General features: G+C 38.3%; 1 protein-coding gene across 10 annotated transcripts in view; it reads right to left on the bottom strand.

The window, feature by feature from the left end:
• AOPEP (aminopeptidase O (putative)) overlaps positions 1 to 6,478 on the bottom strand; it is a 218,336-nt gene extending 211,858 nt beyond the window's left edge. For 5 of the 10 annotated variants that reach the window (XM_088157124.1, XM_088157125.1, XM_088157121.1 and 2 more), the window contains exon 1: positions 6,288 to 6,476. The gene's annotated coding sequence lies outside the window, so the exon portion shown is untranslated. Of the gene's footprint in view, positions 1 to 6,287 lie in introns of all 10 variants that reach the window. The other 5 variants (XM_088157130.1, XM_088157129.1, XM_088157128.1 and 2 more) reach the window with 4 other exon arrangements.
• Between the last annotated feature and the right edge of the window lie 17,321 nt (positions 6,479 to 23,799).

Consider the following 23,799-nt stretch of genomic DNA (forward strand, 5'->3'; position numbering starts at 1 on the left):
TCAGCCACAGAATTTCACAATACTTACTAAACTAAACCAAAGGGACTTAAAAATACAATTAGTTAAGTTTTCTGGCACATACATAAAATATTAATGCAAAACATTTGTCAAGATTAAAAACAGCACTACATTCAAAGTGTGCTTTCATTATTTTCTCTACAGACATTAATTTAGTTGAATTGAAAAGGTTTTCTGTAATGATATTCCAGAGGATTTAGCATGACCCCTTGTGTGCAGGTAATGTTACGCCTCTATGCAGTAAATCAGCTGAGCACATATGCAATAAAATTCACTCTTTAAAATTAAAAGTCATTATAAAATATGAACAACATACACTGCCTTTAAACTATTCTTTTCTGAACTTCAGACTTACATCAGCTCAAAATCAATAGAAGTATGATCAGTGCTAACACAATGTATTTTCAAGATTTCTTTCTAAAGCAAATATTAATAGAGCTGCAAAACAGTTGTTCATTTTAATCTTGTTTTATTTAACTTGCTTTATAAGCAAGAAATTTGATGGTAAAAGGATATTCTTTTTGAAAACACACAGTATTTACAGTGGGGGAAAATGTTTAAAAAACAAACCAAAACCAAAACAAAAAACCAAAACCAAAACTAAACACCAAAAAAACCCCAAAACCAAAAAACAACCCCCCCCCAAAAAACCCAAGAAACCACAAAACCCCCCAACCAACCAAAAAGCCAATGTAATGTTATCCAGAATTTAGAACAACTAAGTAGAGGTATTTTAATACATATATATGATCATCATCTAATTAGGAGCTATTAGGATATAACCTAATGTTTCATTTGGGCTCAAAGTTATGTTACATTAAAATTAACTTGACATGAAACGAACAGATGCATTGTCATGAACAGCACTGCTAATTTTATGACAAATTCAAATTCATGCATAAATGCCTATGTCCCAGACAAGATGGGTATCTACTCCTCCTTCATCTTCTGGTTGGCTTATCAAATATTAGACCTCAACTACCTTGGGAAGTTATCAGTTTTATTCAAGAAGAAAAGACAGGAATGAATCATTTATTTGGATACTGAAATAGACAGTGAACACTTAAATAGATAGCCTTTTATTAATAAGGAAAAAGTCAAAGATCAGGGCACTGAGTGACCCTGCACACAACCTCTGTAGCAATGAAACAAATAACACAGGAATCACATTAAAACAAACCAGAAATAAAGCCAAGTGAAAAACAATATAAGCAAAAAATAGTAAAGGAAGGATGGACTTCTGTGAAAGAGGAGAATAAAAGTTATAACAGAATGTAATATCAGAGTTAAAAGGTAATGATCTTTTTCACAATTTTTTTAAAAGGACCATTCTCAAAATATATAACTGAACAGGACATTATTTATATGCATATATTTTGTTACATTTGTTTAAAGTCTAGGTATCTGTACATTTGCTTTTAATCAGCAATGCTAGCTCAATAGTGTAGTAAAACAAGATATTGATCCTTTGTTTGAAATTTAGCATCTACACTCAGACTGTCCCTCGTTGGTGCAACATGACTTAACCACTGAGATGATACACAGAGAAAGTATGTGTGCACACACAGAAGCAAACAGTTGTAATGACAGGTACTGGGGATTGGTGAGGAAGAAAAGGTAGCATATCAAATATGTAAACTCCATGCTCTTCTTTGTATAGACTGTGATGTCTTTTCATAAATTTGTGATAATTTGGGAAGTTTAACTGAACAGGCTATAAATAATGATTTTATTTACCACTTGATTCCAACTGCATTTGATTAAATATAACTTTATGGTGTCTTTTCTTCAATCAAATCTTCCCAAAAAATGTAAACAAATCATAGTATTATTATTCCTCCAACATGATTACTACTGCAGGTACTAAAATCATAAGCAGAATTAATAGGAGCTGCAACACTACGCAAATTTGCAAGTCAAGCCTAGGTAAACAAAGAAAGGATTCTTTTCTGCAAAGGACAAATTCTTTCCTACATTTTTTGTGTCAAATTGAGTACAAAGTGAGATGGAGTGTAAAAAACTTAACTCCCAAACAGTGTACAATCATATAACTGATTCAGTCTAGCATTTGTCTTTCATTATGTATTTCATTTTATTTTTCCTTAACAGGATAAGAGAACAAATCCTAATCATGGTGTTGATATAATACAGGAAACATGCTACCTCAGCTTCTGAAGTAAAACCCTTGCTGTACACCTTGAAAGTTCTCTGCACATATTTTAGCTTTGTGTATGCAAATAGTACATCTTTTAGTACTGTTTCATAAATATGCTGTTCTGAGAAATATTAATTGGATTTGGTATGATAAGTTCTTCACTATCTTACACATATAGCAAGGTACTGGATTCGCAGAAAAGACACATTATTTTTTACATCTTTTTTTGAAATACATCTCTTATTCAACATAGTCTTCTGTAATATTTTTTTGCTGTATTATGCCCATAATATGAGTAACTGGTTTTAATTTCTGTGCAATTAATGCATTTCACTTTTAGAAAAGGGGGTTCACTAGCTGAACTAGGGGCATTAAAAAAAAAAACAAAAAACATTAGAAATTGTAATGCTGCTACAAAGTCCTGGTGATCATTTAGTAAACAGTGTTTCATGTCATACTTCTTCCATACAGAGATATAAAAAATTACTAGAATATTTTAAAGACAGGCCTTAAATTCAATGCATCTTTCTTATTAAATATACTTTGTAAGTACATTTTGTAAGTAATAAAAGTAATAAAATTACAGGGAAAGCTGATTATTTGGTTATATGCTTTAATATTTTAGAAGACAGATGTTCGCAAAAGAATAAACAATAACAGCAGATGGTGGCCAACATTAATGGAGTCAGTCTTGATCACCAGCACATAACAGAGTTGCATAAATGACACGAAGAATGGGAAACAGGAGAGATATGATCCTTCAGGGAATTATATTTGTATAACATTGTTTTCCACTCAATACAAAAAGCATCAGCCTGAATTAGAAACACTAGCCGCTGAAAACTAACAGGAGAAAAAAAAAGTTTCCAAGCAAAATAAAACATAGTTGCAAAGTGGACAAGATTAAGGTTCCTAAATATATCTGTAGAAAAAAAAGTTTCTTTTTGATAGGCAATACACTGTAACTCACAGTCTCGGGTTTTACAGTTAAAAGGAAAGAGATAGGGAAGAACTTGGAAATATAAATCTGTCCAGTGAAAGTTGAGGAAAAAACCACCAGTGACAGCTCAACTACCTAGAATATCCATTTCAAATGGTGAACCAGAAAGGGGAGGAGGAAAGCTGTTATACAAAAGAGTCTAGTTAAACTTGTAAACAGCATTTTAAAAACTAAAGTGATCTATTATGAGATCTGATATTGACATTTCTTTATTCCAATAAGCTGTTATTTTGAATGCTAATAGCTAGCTACTCCAGTCTAACTCCACTCTAACAGTAATAATCCAGATGAGAAAACTAGAAAACCCTCTAAACTTGCTGAAATGTCCAGAGACACTACCAGGTGGAGGCAAGTGAAAGGCTTCCAAACTTAAAACCCAAACAAACCCACCTTGAAAAACAGAAGATGCGTGGTCATTAGAGATGACTTCATAATACAGTGTCAAGAGCTAGAAACACACTATCCAGAATGCACTGAACTACTCCTCTCCAAGCACACGCCTAATTTCATTGCGCTCCTGCTACACCAGGCAGCGAAGGACTGCCTTACATGTGACACTGTCACGGCTTACCCGACTCTGACAGGCAGGCACAAAACATAGTAGCCTAAGATAGTCCTGCCTCCTGTCACGAAGGCACACGCCAAACATGAAGCATACACAAAACACGTCTTGTTTCAGCTGTTGCTTTTCATGCATTTCCAAAATCTTAGAAAACAAAAGTGAATGAAAGAGAGGGCCACAGAATAGAAGATCAAGTCTCCAACCAATCCAAGCAGCTCTGTACTTGGTATCTACCAAGCCTTGGAAAACTCCCAACATGGAGTTGCTGCAAAGATTTGAATACATAAACCGGTTAACGCCTTCCAAACCATATCACTACATTTTATTGTGCAAAATCAGAGTCACACAAACTCACACACAAATGCTGACACAAGTAGCAGGCATCAATCCCTAAGACAGTGCTCATTTCTATCTCAGCTTTTCTGTTTTTCATACTTCCCTGAAAAAATAGTCCATTTAGTAACTCCATAGAAATTTATGCAAATTGAGCCTTCCAGCAAACTAAGGATGGTCAGACGAACCCTACCAATTTTGCTAGGCCTGTTTGAAGATATTTCTCCCAGCAGCCAATTCTGCCAGAATCATCTGCTTTGATCAAAGTCAACAGAGATAGCTATTTCCATGCACAGTCACTCAAGCACATAGCCTGGCACATGCACCTCAGCTGGTAATGCAAGCTAATATCCTGATCCACAAACAAGGATCTCTGAAGCACAGAGACCAACTTGTCTGCCTTACATACTTGCTGTATTCCTCAAAAGGTGTAGAAGAATTTAAGTGACACAGACTTTCCCTGCATGCTGCTGGCCAATACCTAGACACATTTAAACACCAGCTTTCTCTACCAGGAAAATAAAGCCATGTTTGGACTCTCTTCACCTTCAGCCAAGCATCATTTTCTTCATCTGTACCAAAAAGATAATTCAACTGCTTTCAACAAGCAGGTGTTAAAATTAAGGCTATAATGCTCTCTACTCAGCATTTAAAGAAACTTAAAAATGAAAAAAAAAGTACTTTTTGGATATACATTCTCTTTAATAATTAGAAGGGTTAATAACTAATGCCCTTTAAACTGCTTTCAAGGCAACTTCTTCCAAGAACAGGTTTATACATTTTCCACACAATATAAGACACTAAGATCTGAGCAAGAACTTAGTTTTGACCACCAGCATCAACAACAATTGTACTCTTTAAATAGCAAGTAATATGGGTACATTATTTTTGGTAATTACAAACTTTTTTTCCCATACACACACATAAGACAAATAGTTAAGAGATCTTAAGCCTTTTTAAGGCAAGAATGGGTTCTACAGATGAAAACAACGCTTGAACAAACTAACATAAACATTTGCTCATGTTAAACTACTATAAAACAATCCACAGAAGAGAGCTTACAGACCTTGCCCTGAGCCACAGGAAAAACAGCTCATTTCGTAATGAGGCTTTGATGTGAAAATTAATTCAATCACTGATAGCCCTTGATAAAACAACTGGTACCATTCCAGAAGTCTCCTTTTAAGCCTGAAAACTATAGGAATAATAAACATAATGGAAGACCTTCTTTACCAACTACAGCAGCAAGTTAGCAGAGAGGGAAATTTACTTCTATGAGCTGAAATTACGAGCCCGGAGAGAAAAGCCCATCTTTCAGCTTAAATAAGAAGAAAAATACCAAAAAAAGAAGTCCCCTTCTGCCCCCAAAATACTAATTCCAATGAAAAACATCCAATGAAAGAATGAAAAAGAAACATAACTTAAAACTTAGAGCTAGGAAGAGTACCCTGATATTGTCCTTAACCCACCTTTACTCCATTGACAATTATTTGTATTACAGTAATGAACAAATATCTAAAATAAAGAGAGACCAAATATGTGTTTTACAATTTTCTGCCCCCAAATTTACCATAACTTTGTTTATGAAAAAAAACAAACAAAAACCCCCGCCAAAATGAAAAAATAAAACAACACCAACAACCCCACAAAACCAAAATAAACCCCATGACCAATATTTGTGTAAGGACAGAACTTTCCAGTTTTTATTTTACAAAATTATTTCAAGGTGGACATGGACCTGGGTAATTTGCTATACCTAACCCTGCTTGAACAGGGACTAGATGATATTCAGTGGTCCCTCCAAAGTGAGTGATTCTATAGAGATGCCGAACAGCATTAAAGAGGCACGGAACTACCTTGGATTTACTGCCACTCAAAATATGCAAGGAAAGGTTGTGTGTGACTGACTCTCAGGCCATGGAGCATGCATGTCTGATGATATTCATACATAGGAAGCACCCAAATAAAATCTGTGCTGAAACAGAATGACTGTTTTCGACTTAATGCACCTCTTGCTAATAAATACCACCTACCATGTCAAAAAGGCTGGAATCAGAAAAAGTCTTTCCGATGTTGACACTGGGGCGAGCCACCTCAGCCATTTAACTAGACCTCTGCAATTTAAGCATTTTCCTGAGTAAAGGACCTAACATACAACTAAGCTGAAATCTTCCGATGAATTACACACCACCATTTATTAAGACAGGCGTTTCACCTACATGTTTCCAGTGTTAAAGAGGCCAACGAGTGGAACAGTTCATTAGCAGCTTTGAAAGAGTCGAAAAGATCCACGTTTAAAGTTCTTTCAGGACACCAGAAGCCCACAGGCAGGCCACTGACCGAAGCTGCGTGAAAAAGGAGAGCAGCGATTGCCGGCCGCACTCTCCCTTCTGCTTTGAATTCCGCCCCCCGCACTGCTCCCTACGCTCGGGGCGCAGCCGCTCAGTTTATGAGGGAAGGCAGGGACGGAAAGTGTTGTGACTTCCAGCAGCGCCTCCCCCGCGCGAGGCGTGGCGGAGCGGCGGGAAGCGCGGCGGGGCCGGCACTCCAGCCCGTCCAGCCGAGCGCGGCGGGGCCCGGCCGGAAGCACGGGGACGGGGGGCACGGACAGGGAAGGAACACTTACAGCGGCGGCCACTGCCCCGCCTGCGTGCCGGCTCCCAGGGCGGGTGCGGGGACGCACAGGGACACGCCGTGCCCTGCCCGGCCCCGCCAGGCGCCCCAGCTGCTGCTGCTGCTGCTGCTGCCGCCGCCGCCGCCACCCGCCGCACGTTCCCCCCCGGCCCGGCCCGGCCGCGGCGCCCGCCGATGAGCTCATCCGCCCGGGCCCGCCCCGCACCGCCGCGCCCTGCGCCGAGCTTAACGCGTCTGCTGCCGACAGACCTGGCCTCGCCTCCCCAGCTGGAGGGGGATTTGGTGGGTCACAAGTTGCCAGCCGTAAGTGCCCCTGTGGCTAGGAGGGCCAGTGGTATCTTGGGGTGCATCGGGAAGAGTGTAGGAGAAGGATGAGGGAGATGGTGCTGTCCCTGTCCTCGGCCCAGGTGAGGCCGCATCTGGAGTGCTGTGTTCAGTTCTGGGTTCCTCAGTAAAAGAGAGACCAGGAGCTAAATGAAGAGGGTCCAGCGGAGGACCACAAAGGCGATTTAGGGTCTGCAGCGTCTCTGTTCTGAGGAGAGACTGCAGGATTTGGACCTATTTAGTCTGGAGAAGAGAATACTGAGAGGAAATCTCAGCAATACACGTGTAAATATCTCAAAGGTAGATGCCAGGAGGATGGTGCCAGACTCTTCTGTGGTGTCCAGGAACAGGAAGAGGACCAGTGCCCATAAACATGAGAAATTTCATTTCAATATAAGGAAGAACTTCGTTTAAATTGAAGGTGGAAAAACACTGGAACAGGCTGCACTGGAGATGCAAGGTTTCCCTCTCTAGAGATACTCAAAACCCACATAGATGTGTTCTTATATAAGCTGCTGTAAATGACCCTACCTGGGTGAGGGGGTTGGACTGGATCATCTCCAGAGGTCCCTTCCAGCCCTAACTATTTTGTGATTCTGTGAATTTCCTTTCCCCAGGTGTGGGGAAAGAAAGGCAGGGCAGGAATTGTACTGGTGTGGTCACTGGTGGTGTTGTCCAGTGTTGGGATTGTCCAGCCATTTATACCAGCCCTGGTGGTCACATTGAAATATCCACATGGAGACACACACTTTTTGTTTGCACATTGAGGTGGGGCCTGTCACTGATCTGCAAGGCAGCCATAATCCCAGTTCCCTCTGCTTAGAGCATAAATAAAAGTTTCTACTTTTACATCATACCTGTGATTAGATACTTCATCCAGTCATTTAGACTGGCAATGATTGGAGCAGTTCATCACTGTTTAGCTGATTCCATGTGACAGGGCTGGCTGGGTGCAGGCTCCAAGGCAAGCCAAGGATGCATCTCAGTGGGACGTTGTTCTGTTACTTCTGCTAATAAAATGAAAAGCCATGAAACATTGCCAGTGATTTTGAGCCCTGAAGCAACACCATGAACCTTTATGAACCTTTATTACTTATGCAACATGGAAAACCACTTACAAGAAAAACTGGGAGTCTCTCCCAGAACTTCGAGTTGCATTTTCTAGGGCATTTTCAAGGATGGTGGGAAATTTGGTTCAGATCTTTGCTGAAATAGCAAACAAATTTCTTTCCCACCAAGCAGTTGCTGTTATCCTTGGATTACAAGGACCTTCTGTCTCCACTGGACAAATTATACTAGGCAGGGAATTTGGGAATGTAGTTTGAAAATCATCCTGAGGAGAAGGACTTGGCTTTTGTGAATATGTTGTCAGATGAAAAATCGTTTGCACCTGGTGGGCTAATACAATGCTTACTCTTCAAAAAACACTGGCCTGTGGAACCGCACAGTGCTTATTCTGTAGGAACAACTACTGAATAGTAGCCAGCTCAGTTGTGCCAAATTTTGCCAGGTCACCAGGTGGTCAAGTACGACTTTGGGGTCGCCAACCACAAAGGACTCCCAAAGAGACCCCCAGGACAGAAGGATGCATGTGCAGAGGGGAAAGAACATACATCAGTGATTTCAGGGAAATCATTATCAATGTATGTTTATTCCAGGAAAATCAATGAATGTGTGTGTAAAGAATAGTATACAAACAGGAACTTTTTCTGTATACAGCATGCACGATTTCTGGAGGAGATACCCCTTCCTGCATCTGGCTGAATAAAGAATGGCTGCTTCCTGATGCTACACTGGTGTTAAGGTGTTTTATTTTTCCTGATTTTTGGTAGCAAATGCCTGTTGGCAGAAAATGTAGGTCACAAATACTGGGCTCAGGAGCCTATATGACACTTGGATGCCTACTTGCCCTTGTGAATTGCAAACTTATTTAGAACAGGTCTGATGGCAATGGTTTTTAAAGCATAAAAAACTGGCAGAAATCTCAGTCTTTCCAAAATCATGGTAACATATTAGCACTGTTAGGAACATAATAGAAAGTATCTCTGACACAGCCAGATCCAGTACAGGGTCTTCTGTCAGAGGATTGCATCCACTGTACACTGGAGGACTATCTGACTACGTCTGTCTGCAGTAACCAAGGGAAGGCTGAGTCTAAAATCAATATGTCACTTCAGTTAGGTTTAAGTATGTCTTGAATGCAGATAAAACTACTATTTTAACAGTTCAGTTTGAGAAGATCTGAGATATGCAGATACATATATATAGATATAAAAAATGAAATTAGACGTTGCTTTGCAAATGCTAGAAAAGGAATCTATTTTTTTCTGATCAGGAAAACTGTAGACTTAAGGAAATGCTGCAGTACAGCAGCCTTAGAGGGTTTTTTGTTGTTTTCAGTGCACAATATCGTTCAAGTCTCCTACTGATGTAATAGTGATATATAAATATATAATTATTTAATTTAATTTAATTTAACTGCACTTTGTTAAAGATCTATGGATTGTCGTCATTGTTGACTATTCTCACTTTTACTTGCAAACATGACAACTTTTCCAGGGACTGAGAGAATGGACCATTGCAGCCTAAAGAAAATAAACCAGAATATCATAATGAGCATAAACCAACCTGTTTCTTGCTCTATATTTACCCAAAATCTACTTATTTCTTGAAAGAAGAGCTAGTCTCTGACAAACAGCATCTGTCCAAATGCATGCGGCATGGCACAATATTTATAATAAATCACTCTGGATTGGTCTTCTCAAGGGAACAATGGATAGCCTGATACTTGGGAACATTGGAGGCTTGTTTTATTTGACATTAAACATAAGCCAAGTATTTACTTGCTTGTGATTCATTAATGAATTTTTATTTTTACTAAAAAGAAAGCTTAGTGTAAAAATACTACTATGATTCTCAGCAAACTAAAGATTACATAAAGGGGTATTTTTATAACAGCCTATTCAGGCAATATTTCAGGACTATTCATATTTAACACCTTTAGCAGTCAACTTAAGACAAGTTCTGAAAGTAAAAAATACTGAAAGTAATTGCTGAATACTTTAAAAAAGAATCCATCAATAGTATTTTGGTGCCAAACCTGACAGCAGTAGCAGTTATTTGGAGCAGTTGCTCTATGTAAGGAGTACTTGAAACATTGACAAGAGAACAAAACTCAGTCTAACAAGTGGTGTCTAGACTGCTCACAATTAACAAACTAGATTTACAAACCACCTTTAATTGATCACAAGATGCCGATGACAAAGAAATAAAAGACATGAATATTGTTTGTATTCTGGAGTGACTAATATTGTCATTAACTAGCATAGTTGATAATACTCATTACTATGACCATTATCTTGTAATTAGTGTGATCTTGTAACTAGTATTTTCTTCATCCTGTGAAGTGAAAGCAGATTAGAGGTCGCATATAAATTCTTTTTCAATTATACCACAAAGTTTTGCCGTTCAAGAATAGTATGAGCCCATGTTAAAAACGGACCTCTCCTTTAGAGCCACAAAAAGAAATGGTACATGTGAGTACGGCACTTTGTGGGCACAGCAAACTGGGCTGTTACATCTTAGTTGAAGACTGTATTTGACAATTGATGTTGAAGATGCATTTGGTGAAGAGCGTGCACAGTTTTGGTAATAGATTGAAACTTGATGTTGGCTGCTTTCAAACTTCTTTGAACATACGGCTTGCCTTACTCTGTTAATTATTGTTTGTGACAATAGTGCCTAAAACCCAGTTAATCTAAAAGCTCTACTAACGCAGAGGAAGAGGCATCATGTATTTTAGAGAGTTATCATGTAAAGAAACAACAGACACACTTAGTATCAAGGGAAAAGGTTTAACAAAGAGGCAGCAGGAATAGTGTGGTGGCAGCAAGGATCTCCCACAGACCTTCACAGTAGTAACAGTGGTATGTAAGTAAGAACTGTTATAAATGTATATAAATTTTATAAAGGAAACAAAAGGGTGAGCAAGAAAACACAGCGGAAAAGGTGGTATAAAAGCAGGTATGCATGAAACATCTTTAAAACCTGGGAAACTTGCTTATTTCAGTCTTTTTTACTTTATTTTGATGGCTTTCACAGGGGTCCTTACTATCAAATTCTTGACTTGTTTTGTCATGGATTTTTTTCCCCAATGCCACATATTTAGGAAAAAGAGTATAATTGGGTATCACAGAATGAATCAGGTTGAAAGGGACCTCAGTAGGTCATGTGGTTCAGCCTCCCTGCTCATCCTAGAGCACATGACACAGGATTGCATCCAAGTGGTTCTTGAATATCTCCAGTGAGGGAGAGTCCACAACCTCTTCAGGCAGTCTGTTGCAGTGCATGGTCACCTGCTCAGTAAAGAAGTTCTTCCTCTCCTGTGCAGCAGTTTCTGCCCATTGCGTTTGTGGTATTGCTCAGCACCATTGAGTAGAGCCTGGCTCCATTCTCTTGGCACCCTCCCTTCAGATACTCACAGACATTGATGACATTCCCTCTCAGTCATCTCTTCTCCAGGCTTTAGGCCCAGCTCCCTCAGCCTTTTCTTGCAAGATTCTCCAGATCCTGAAGTAACTCTCTAGCTCTCTTCTGGTGTCTCTCCAGGAGCTCCATTTCTCTCTTGTCCTGAGGAGCCCAGAACTGGACACAGCACTCCAGTTGTGTCTCACCTGGGCTGAGTAGGACAGGATCACTTGTCTTGTCCTGCTGGCAATGCTCTTGCTAATGCACCCCCAAACACCACTGGCCTTGTTGACCACCAGGGTACTCTGCTGGCTCATGGACAGCTTGCTGTCCACCAGGACCCCCATGTCCTGCTCCACAAAGCTGCTTTCCAGCAGATCAGCCTCAGCCTGTTCTGGTGCCTGGGCTTATTCCTCCCCAGGTGCAGGACCCTTCATTTGCCTTTGATGAATTTCACATGGTTTATCTTGCTCGTCTCTCTAACCTAAGTTGTCAGGTATGCTACTTGACATTAACACTGTTGCATTTTCCTGCATAGTTTAGACTAGTCAGATGGCCCTGCTGCAGCTAAGCTTTATCCTCTTCCAAGGAAGCCCTTTCTACTTTAATTGTTTCTGAAGCCGAAGTTGGGAGGCACTGTCCCACTTTAGGGGGCATATAAAGAGAGACCTATCTGCAAGCCGTTTCTGAAATATTCAAAATCACTGTGTTAAGTATACCATATGTGGAAGCCTGTAAAGCACTTAGCTGTGGAGACATCCTTGAGGCTCCAGGAGAGGCAGGGAAAAAACAAATTATACCTTGCCAGACTGCACATTTTGAAACCGTAAAAAGGATAATTTAAAAAAAAATTGAAGATAAGAATTAATTCAGATGCTGTATTTTATCTTAGCTGGGCACATTCAGCATTTGAATTCTTGAGTTTCCAGAGATATCTTTCACATGAAGTTACCTTTTTGGAAGAAAATATAAAGACAAAAATGGACTGCTGATCTTAGGATCAAATTTTATGTGAGTTCAGTGACAACTGCTCATCACTTAGTTAGTCATTAGTTAGAGTTAAAGCTGCTAAATACAATATTTTTATATGGCTTTATTATCACAACAAGAGTGTTTTGATCTAATTTAACCCGTGTTTTCCTAAAATAATATTTTTTCCAGTCTATTATTTCAGCTGCAGTGATTCTTATCCTGCTGTGCAGATAAATGCCCCATATAATGGTTGTCTTAATTTGGCCTCATGCCTTGATAACAGTTTGGCCTGATCAGATCTTAATATAGTTTTAAATATTGGAGAAAGAGACTGAAAAGTCTTGCCTTCAGAAAACCTTTTTTAACAATCACAAGAAAAGTATTTGTTCCCCTTGAGACTGTGAGTTTCATTATGCATGATCAGCTCATTGTGAATCCTCCTAGCTAGTACACCAAGGGGAAGTTGAATAGACCTGAATTGTCATTAAAAACTCCTGTTCACTCTCTGATCTCCAAATGTAATGTAAACAAAGAATTTAAGTGAACATGCATAAATTAATAGTGATTTGCCACTAGCAAAATGAAAGAAAAGACCGGGAACACAAAAAAATGCTACAGGGTAGAACTAAATATAAGCAAATGAGTGTCTAGAGAATATTTTATAATATGACAGATAGGCTGTAAAGCTTCTGACACATAACTGGAGGAGATTGGCCGTAGGGAATGGCTTGTGGTACTGTAATCTCTCCAGCGCCATATATGTAAGAAAGAAATATGATTGCATTCCTTAGGAATACAGGTTGCTCAGTGCCAAAATAAATTTAACTTGTTGCCTGGAGATGCCTTGACCTTGCAGTGTGTATCCTCCCTTTTCTAAGCAAGAAGATGTAGAAAGGTGACAAAGTGTAGCTTTTTGAGCCAGCCGCCCACTGCCAGGTTTTGGGGCCACTGAGGTGCAAAGGGTATCCAAGACGCAGCTGCTGGCCCCTCAGCTCTACTGACATCCTCCACCTTCCTGCCAGCTGTCCCCTTCATATCAGGAGCTGTTGTCTGTCACATCCATAAGAAGCTACAGGAATGCTCTGAAATCCTAGGCTGGAGTCTGTGTAGTTTTTTCAGACAATACCAAAAATAAATATGATAGAGGGCTCAGATCTGCAGTCATATGACATTCAGCTTCCCACATAATTTGATTCAAAATCTACAAGAAACCTTATGCAGGGATGGATGGTGAGAGCATAAACTGGAGAGCCTGACAGAAAGATTTATGTAAAACTCTGACTCTTTCAGGCCAAAAAGTACTGTCTCAATATTTAAGTAGCATACACACCTGTCTGAGAAGGCACTGATTGAAACTGACTATAAAGTGACTTAGCACAGAAGTGTGACAAAGTCATCTCCCCCTTTCTTAACTGCTGTCTGGTTACTGAATCTGGAAACCAAGATCTCAGAACTGGACTGAGAATATAATAAATTAAAGTGGTTCTATTAAGAATTAATTTTTTAATAAACAGCATAATTCTTTGTTTCAGCTTTCTTCAGCATGTTCACCACATTTCCTGCCTTAGGAACTGAGCTGTGAACAAGTTATTATTTACTCTCTCTAGTTGAGATTCTTACTCCATGTTTTGGCAAGGAAGAGAGTACATGTAGTGAAGACAGAATTTCTACTTCAAAACATTTTAAAAGAGTTGAGATATCAGGATGATGGGTGACATATAAAAACACTATGACATCTTTAGTGAGGGAAATACATATATGTTTTTTATCAAATAAAGCTGTTGCCATTTAGAACTCAAAGTGGCATTTTGGATCAACTGTTTGTGAAAACCCTTTTGTTAGCTTTTGGAAGACTGTTTGGGGAGGTTGATGGAGTGTGCATTGGATCTCTGGCACACCTTGTGCCTGTTCTGGGCAATCAATCCATCATCTCAGCACCAGGGTGTTGAGGAAAAAAAATCTCTGAAGCACCAAATTTAAAGAGCAAAATTCAGCATTTATTTTACAGGACTCAAGATAAAGTTTTGTCCTAATTTGATATGTCTAGTAAATTGTAGACTGGAGATTTAACATTTTATGTGAGTATTTGGCATGACACAGGCCAAAGAAATTCAAACCAAAACATTAAATTGCATGAAAGAAGATGATCTGAAAACAATTTCTTGAAAAGGTGTTCAGATTATGTACTAATCTCAGTTTTCACAAGAGCAATATTATGATACTTTTTCCAAAATATACATTTCAGCTTCCAGAAGAGGATATCCTGCTCAACACATCATTCTATAATACACATATTACATACCATAAATAACTTAACTGTTTCTAACTCTTACTACTAGCAGCTATAAATCTTGAAAGATAACTTTTCTCAGCTTAATGTTTGAGGTTTTATTCTCATGAGTTAGACTCTTGTGATGATGTATTCATAATGTACCAAGAAGCAATACACTCAAAACAAACACACTTGTTTATAATGTCATAACATGCCCATAAAAATTAACTAAATAAATAAATATATCAACCATATAGTATATAATTTGTAAATGCAAGTTTGGAAACATTTTTCTGAACATTTAATTCTGAAGTTACTTTAAAATTATAAGAAGAAAATCAGTCAAGAAGAACTGTTAAAATCCTAAACCATGATTCACCATCTGCGGTGATAATATGAAATGTTTTAATATTTGAAAGAAAGAAAATTACAACATCCATAATGAACATAGTTTAGGAATAGTATTAAGGCTAATTCAAGTCATTCAGCCTTTGCTAGTAAAATTTAAATAATTGTCTATGAATGTGCTGGTTTGCACCGGTTAAACCATGGCAGTGATTTATCAAATTATTCCTTATGAGTCTTCGTTTTGTCTTTGAGAACAACAAGTTTAATTGTAATTACACTGTCTTGCTCACGCTTTACCTAATTTACAAGCCTTGTGCTTCTTCGATACAAAGTTTTTGTGGTTAAGTTTAATAGAGCAGACAAAAGATCTGGATCTGTGTCCCAAAACTAATATACAAGTCACAGCCGCTCTGGCTGAGAAGAGACTGTCAATCATATGTAAATATAGGAGGATAATAACTCGAGGATTGAAAATTTTTGCAGGGAAAAGGTGACCATAATGACTCTCTCAAACCTGCAGGTTAACAATGAATTAATTCTGTGTGTTGTCTTGTATACTCTCCAGGAAAAGTGTATGTTTGCCACCAATACCATACAATAATGGTTGCAGAGATGTCTGAAAGTACCACCAAAGAAGTCTATTTAATTTCTGATGATCAGAAGTAAAAATAGTAATGTTCTGAGACTATTTCGTTGTATGCACGGGTGAAAAGCATGACTGGGAAATCTACATGATTATGGTGATGTTGTAAGAGTTCAAGCTTTCAATGATCTTACCAAAAGGAAAAAGACTGGAAAGTGGGTGTCATTTGGTAAGTCTTCTTGACATACAGGCTTTTTTAGTCTGTGATATTCTTTTAACAGTATCCAATAATTTGCCTTTATGATAGAGGGCCTGGCTAACTCTCTTCTCAAGGACAGTTGATATTTCCCATTGGACTTCCCTGCTTGTGTAGGGTGGGGTCTGGCTTTGTAAGGCAGATAAAACTCAGTGCCCTGTTTTGAACTGGTGAACTGAGTCCCAGTGATATGATTCTTTCTCAGGGGAAGTTTTCACTTATTCTCAAAAGCTCCATTTTAAAGATTTAGTCAACAAAGCAGGCTACACAAGCATATTTTATGGGGAATCTGGGATTCTTTGAGAAATCTCTAATCCCTTTTCTTGACTTAAGCGACTTGGTGTAACCATGTTTTTTGGCATGCAATAGATGTAGCTGCATATATTTTTAGCTTTTTAATTTAAATACACATTAAAATAACTCATGAGAATTTTGTATTTTCCTAGGACCTCTACTTCACAGACATATTTTTTCACTAGTCAGAGCTCATAAGAGAGCTTGCTGCTTGTGGGAATGACATGAGTGAGGAGGTGTTAGATAAGCAGATTCATCTCTGAGTAGCAAATGACAACTGTCACATACTAAGAACTTCCGTTTTACCATTATTTTATCACCCACATAGGCTATGACAGAAATAGCCACAAAATAAGTTCTTGTCATAATAACTCAAAACTGCTGTGTTTGCTCATTCTTTATTGCCATACTATATATTTATTTTTTCATCTGTTCTCTTTCCATAATCAAAGACACTCATAATCTTTTAATTTCCTCCTTTCCTTTATGTTTCCTGTACATTGGATTTTTTAAATAAAATAAGCACCTCAGAGGTACAATTCTTCCATTGATGGAGGTGAATTGAATGAATGACTTTACAAAAGAACTTTTCAAAACTTTGTGCCTAAAGACAAAATTCAAAACTGAGTTTTACAAAGTCCCCCATAATGTTTCACAGATTTCCTTCTCTATTTGAGTTTGTATCTCTCTGGTGAGCACACCCATGTTTCTTTCCCTAGCACAAGAAAGATGTGTCTCCCCTAGAACTAGGCAATACTTTGGACTTTTGGAGGCCTGGTCTTTTCTGCTCTATACAAAGAAGAAAAAAGTCACGGGAAATGGTATAAAGATATTTTCCTGATGTGTTTCCCTTTATAACTTTCTGTTGGTTTTAGCAGGATAGGAGCTTGAACAAAGGTGCAGAATGGAGCTGATGTTTTCCAGGCAGCATATGAACAGAGTGATAAGATTGCTTATCCTGCAGTCCACTGAGTGTACATTGTTACCAGGAGCAAATCATTGCAAATGCTCTAGTTAATTTTTGGATCATACACAACTTTGCACCTCATGACACTTCTTGCCCCTCTGTTTTTCCACTGCTTAAGTACTTCATGAGATAGATTCTCCAGTATGTGAAGGAATTGGAGAAACTGACATCTCTATTATATTTATGCTCCTGAATTGTCCATGTTCAGTCACGTGACATTCTGTTGGGATTTTTTTCTCTTTCTCTCTTTTCACTGCTGTCCGTGTCTCCCTGGGAGTCAGATGGGCTGCCTTGTCCCTCTCCACAGCACTGGGGATGGTCTCCATTGCAACACCACGAGAGATTTTTGCCTACCCAGACCTCTGCTGTTGCATGCAGATAGCACAACATCTGTGCCAATTGCCAAGATCATCTTTCTGTTGGAAGTTAGGAATGAGCATGTGGTGTGCAGATTGCAGGTGTCAGAGCAAGTATTTATAGATGGTTGTCTATTTGATAACTGTTATCTGTGGTGTGCAGCTGTGAGAAAATTGAACTTGATCAGTCAGGCAGACACCTTTCCAGTATTAAATTCTAACTGGGGAAACTACTTTACCTTGGCTTTTTCTTTTCATCCAGTGCCCACAATCTGACACATCTGATATATAATCTAATGGTTGTCTTTTTAGGTCAGTGCACAGCCATGCTGACAGAATTTGAATTACACTTCTGTATAAAAATCAGTTCCTGTGGATCTGACTGCTGGACAAGTGGCAAAGACTATAAATGCTAATGTAAAGGGAGTCACCTTGTCTCAGTTCTGTCATGTACCCATATAAATCTGTATCACTGATACTAGGGAGGGAACTGAAACTCTCAGATAACCTGGGAATTCAATGGCAGTCCAAGTAAAAACCTTCTTGTTATGCATTTGTATATTTCTAAAGAAAGAGTAAAAATTGCCAGCAATTTTATGCAATTTCATTCATAAATAGTAACTCTTGAAAGTTTAACTAAAAGGAGTTAATGCTTAAAAGGACCATTTTCAGTGGAAAAACATCACTCAGTCTTCTGCTGTTCTTGTAAATGTAATTGCTAGTTTGCATGTGAGATCTCTGTTGGTGGTAATTCAGGGAGAACATGATGACATAACTTCTCCTGGTTTTCATTTTCCTGTTTCATGCCATGCATGAGCTAGTACTTATTGCTTAGCACATAAGTATCAGTTTTGGTCAGCTGAAGAGTAGGTTGCAGCTGAGTTTTAGCAGGAGACCTCTGAACTGGCATGTTAGGCAGCTGTGCTTTCAGAGGTACGCTGGGAAGGCAAAAGGCCTTGGAAGAGAGGGATTAAAATAAAATGTACTCTTAGGGCCTAAATAGGCTCATGACTGGAGAAGAGTGAGACCTGTTTCTGTTTCACTGAACTATTTTATGGTAAAAATGAAGATGGTATTTGCAGAGATTTACCATAGCTCTTTAAAATTTTATGACTGCCCATGCAGTCCTTCTTAAGCATTCCCAGGATAAGCAAATCAGCCAAGGGGATCCTCTTAGCATTTTGTAGCCTGACCTTTTGAGTGTTATAATGGTGTAAGATAAAGGAAAATTGTAATAACATACCAGATCAGCATGTTTCACCTAAGTGTTGCTTCCATTTTTTCATCATTTTTAATTCCACTGAAAGTTTAAATGTGAAACTGATGTCTCAAGGGATACTTCTAGCAGTCCATCATAGAGAGGCCTTTGGCTTTTTGGTTATTTTAGAGTGTGGAACTTTCCACAGACAATCTACTGTTTTGACTTCCAATGAATACAGAGAAACAGAATAACATTTATGGACAGCAACCCACTACTTCATTCAAATATCCTGGTTCTTACATTACTGCTACTCACAGTAACCATGAGTCCCTGATTTATGAGGCGTTACAATGCTTCATTTCAAAGAATGCAGCTTTACATGAATCATTGTAAGTTTTTGTTTCTTGTTCATATATAATATAGACCTTAAAATATGCCACTATTTACATTAGTTCATGTGTTGATTATAGCCACCAGATAGCTCTTACTCTGCTTGTTCAGTAAAGTATCTTAGCCATAGCTATAGTCTGTTTTTTAAAAGCAATCAGTATTTCCAGCAATATTCTGCTTTTATTTTGTTGTGTAAACGGAAATCAACAGATTGAAAATAGAATTACAGGTTCCAAACTCAGGAAAATATAAAAATAGTAATCACTCCTTTGGCCAAGGTTTTACTTCCTTTTTTCTATAAGGAATACACCTGCTTGATTTTCTAGGTAAAATCACTTTTCCCAGCTTTTTAATCTTAAGCTTCCAGGGCAGATTAAGATCTAAGAGGAAGACCACACATCCTCTCTTTTTCCCCAGTGTGCAGAGATGTTAATCGAGTCTGAGCTCTGGAGTCTTTCTTATTGATAGTGGCGGAAACCTTTAAAGAACTTAAGCAATAGACTGAGATAACAAGGCTGCCAGTATAAGAAACCCCTCAAACTACAAAGAAACCAATATCTGTAACAGAATCCAAAGTAAAACTGAATGCCAGTGAGAGCTGTCACCTTAGACAAGTTTAAGAACATGCTCTTTAGTGACTGAACAAAATTACAGGCAAAGATCACAACCTACCAAATTTTCTTGGCAGAGGAGGAGACAATATATCACAGAAGTGCTATTCAGCCAGCAAGATACCAAAGCTCGTTCAAAAAATAAGTAATAGTTGTCCCAACAGTTGCAGTGCATATCTTCCTGAAGTCAAAACTCAGATCTAGAAAACAGTTACATTTCCAAAACAACTGTTCAAAATCGGATTTTTAAATATATCCTAGCATAGAAGTGGCCTGGTGTTCTGTCAGTGAGACTCCCAACATTTCACTGACTTATGTTCTTCATTCAAACAGTCTCCTTATTTTAGAGAAGCATTGTTTTTCATTTGTATATCTTCCTTTTTACTTCATACCTCTTCAGAGCTCTTTTTTATTCAGACCATCAAGCAACAAAACCCTTTGCCTTTTCCCTGTTGTTGATCTGCTCTGCCAGCATATCAGTACATAGTTATTCAAATTCTGGCCTGTAAGAACCACTCATAGCTTGGTTTTAAGAAGGAAAGGGCAGTTGTGACCAGGGTCTGAAGATAAGTAGCTCATGGAACAAGGGCTAAAAGAAGTGTACATGGCATTGTGCAGAAATCCGGTATCCTCCTGCCACAGTCCTGTCTATCGAGTGCCAGTCAACCATGTAAGGCTCTCCATTAGACCAGCAACGAAGGTGGCACATGGGTGTTTCATTTCTTCCTTAAGACTCCCCAGTCTAGCTTTTCATTAAAAAGTAATGCCATGCATTCCCCAAGCCATTTTAGATAGCAATGCTTTTATAAAAAGCATTCAAACAAAAGGAGTTTACTGGGAAGCAAGAACACACTTGCTAAATATTTGTGTAATTAATGTAAAATCAGGACACACAAACCTGCTGACAGGATAATTTAACTTTGAGTAGAGGATATAATCTCTACCAACAGATATACCTGCAGCAAAATTCATTTATATTAAGTAAAATAACCATAACTCATGCCCAGTCAGAAATTTTGTACTTATTCAGACAAGCCTTTGTGTATGGAACCTGCATTCCCTGGCACTAATGTTAATATATTAAAATGAATTAAATACATGTTATTAGTTGGAAATGATGAGATTATTGTTGGGGGGGGGGGGGAAGGTGGAAGATCACAGCCCTTTTCCAGGTCCAAAACTACTTAGTTTAGATTGTAGACAAGAAAAAGCTAAATTAGTGAAAGAAAAAAATAGGCTAAATGTGAGACCAGGGTTTATTTTACTTTCAATGTATCATTAAACCTTCATAGATCTGAAAGTTCCAAAAAGCACTCAGTGGGTTTCTTCATTGCCAGAGTAGCCTATGGCTGATTTGCAGCTTTTGTCTTTGAGAAGAATGCAGGAGGTCAAGAAGTCTATCTGTTGCTTAACTCTGTTTTCATTTTTAGCTCTAAGTGAGGTTCACTTTATCCTTCTGTGTGAAAGGATCAAATGACACTGTATAAATGTCAGAGCTGGTTCATAAGCCAAACAACTATGGTATGATTTAGGATATACAGAGTCTATTGGCTAAGATTTGGTGCTCACAGCAGCCTGCAAGTTACTTGAAGAAATGTGACCCTAAAAGCTTCAGACAAATACTGATAAACTGGAGTTATTCCTCAAAAGCTTGAGTAGCCCCAGGTTTGTAGTTGAAAAGCTTTCAGACTGTTAAAACCTGACATGTGGGTACTGTTTTGTGTCACAGCAGTTCTAATTGTTCTGCTAGGTTTGTGTGACCAGACCAAAGAAGTTCCTGTGCAATACTGTGAGAGGTGGGAGCATGTATCTCACAGCTCGCTTTAGATGGGGGGCTCTCAGGAGTCAGTGTCTTAACAGGTCTGCCTGAGTGGAAGCAGGGCTGGGAACTCAAGGTCTTTTGCCTGGAATGCTGAAACTTCTGACTAAAACGTCTGCTCAAGGATTTTGGTATGTCAATTAGAATTTGACCCCAGGGACACATTCCCTAGGAAGGCCTACATGACAAAGTATGGGATGAGTGGCACAGACTTCCTAAATTAATACAACCAATCATTTCTGGATTTGAAAAAGTCAAACAGTAAGAATGCCTCAGTGGTTTCTCAGAAGGCATAATTTTAATTCTAATTATGCAATATTATTTCCTTTGTAATACTTTAATATTATCCTGCTATTATTAAGACAGTAATATAATATACCTTAATAAATTATCATTAAATAGGAATGTTTTCAAGTTTAGGAACTGAAAATTGTATTATATAAAGCTGCTACATAAAAATCAGGGAAAATGAAGTTCTTGTGCACAATTGCAAAAAAGTGCTTTAAAAGACAGTATTAGCATTGGATAAACTATCTGTATATTTCTGCCATGACATTTTCACAGCTGTTGTGAATATCTTTTATAAGCTGCACGGGTTCCTGTTTTAAAGTAGTGCAATAATATTTTTCTTCTATTCTTGTCTCCCTGTTTGCCTATCCTCCCCTTTTCACTTTTTCCCATCTCAAGATCTAATTTTTTTGTATTATTTAATCTCATTCTTTTGTTTCTAAAAGCACTTCTCCATTACATTTCAAATGGAAGTATTTCCCCAAATGCCATTAAAAAACCCATAAAACTGGTTTAATGCTGAATACTTTATAAACAAGCAGTCACATACATCTTTTTATCTCTCAAAATCTGTTCTGTCTGCTCTGTGAGATCCCAGGATCTTATTAATCTGTAGGTGTCAGTCTTGACATAGCTCTTTAAGTCCTTTTCATCTGTGAACACCTTTTGCTTGGAGCCATCCACATACAAAAAGATTAAATGGATGTGGAGAGACACGTCATATCCTGTGTTAATCAGGACAGAATTATTCTTTTGGCTAGATACAAGACAACTCATATAAGATCTCACAGGTTTTGTCTGTAGAGCAGTCATCTCCCAGTTGGCATTCCTGCACCCCATGGGATACACAAGAGAAGACACTGTGCTACAGGAAGAAAGCATATTTCTATCAATAAATAATTAAATAAAGTAGAATTTTGAAATGTTCATCTTTATGTCACGATTTTTTAATTTCTATTTTGTGTATATTTTATTATTGTACCTAACATTAGTATAGTATTACATGTACATAAATAAGCATACATGTATTGGAGTACACTCAAGAACTTTTCACTTACACAGGTGCACAATGGCAAAAGTGTTTAGAGACCTCTGGTCTAGACCATCTAGTTCCCCTTGAGCACTGTGCGGCCATTACATCTGTAATGAATAAAACACAGGCCCTACTAAGGCCTGTATCTGTGTCATGAAAGAGAAATCCTATTAGTCATGATAAAAACAGGTATCTTCTTTCCCCTATAAAAATAAACTAAATCATCTTCCAGCTGTGCCTAGAGTTTGACAGTGCTTGCTCATCCTTTCCAATTAAGACATGGGAGAAGCAGAGGACAGGATGTTTTGACTCATTCTGTCTCATAAGGGCTTCACGTCACAAAACACACATGGGCCCTACTTAATTGATTTTGGTATTCAGACTGTAAATGGCCAAACCTGCAATCTGGGTTTGCAAACAGAAGGAAGCACTGAATGTACAGAGACAGTTTTCTGTTTTATTTATGTAAGCTGAAAGGGTTAGGGATGTGTTACTTGGCAGTCTCACACAATTTGAGCTTTGAAAAGTGTTTTTTTCAACTCAATATATGTAATTCTTACAGGTTATTTTTTTCCAAAAACTCATTAATTTATTTAGTTTTTTTCTCTCCTTAAAGTGATATATTCGGCACATATTAGTAAAATGCCATTCACAGACCAACATTAGACTGCACAATGCAAAGAGGAAAGAGTGAGTAAGTGACAGTAAAGTTTTGAATGGCAGTGGAAGCATTGCAGCATTGTCCATCTGTAAAACCATGGACATCTTTATACGCCTCGTTTTTTCTGTTTTCTCTTATTCTCAGACTGGATTGTGTAGAGGAAGGACTGTGTTTTTCTTCTCTTTCTGTACAGTGCCAATAATTAGTTCCATGAAATCATGCCCTTCATCCTAAACAGCTACTGTACTAAAATAA

This window comes from Sturnus vulgaris, chromosome Z, assembly GCF_052056855.1.
Source record: "Sturnus vulgaris isolate bStuVul1 chromosome Z, bStuVul1.hap1, whole genome shotgun sequence".
NCBI classification, from domain to species: domain Eukaryota; kingdom Metazoa; phylum Chordata; class Aves; order Passeriformes; family Sturnidae; genus Sturnus; species Sturnus vulgaris.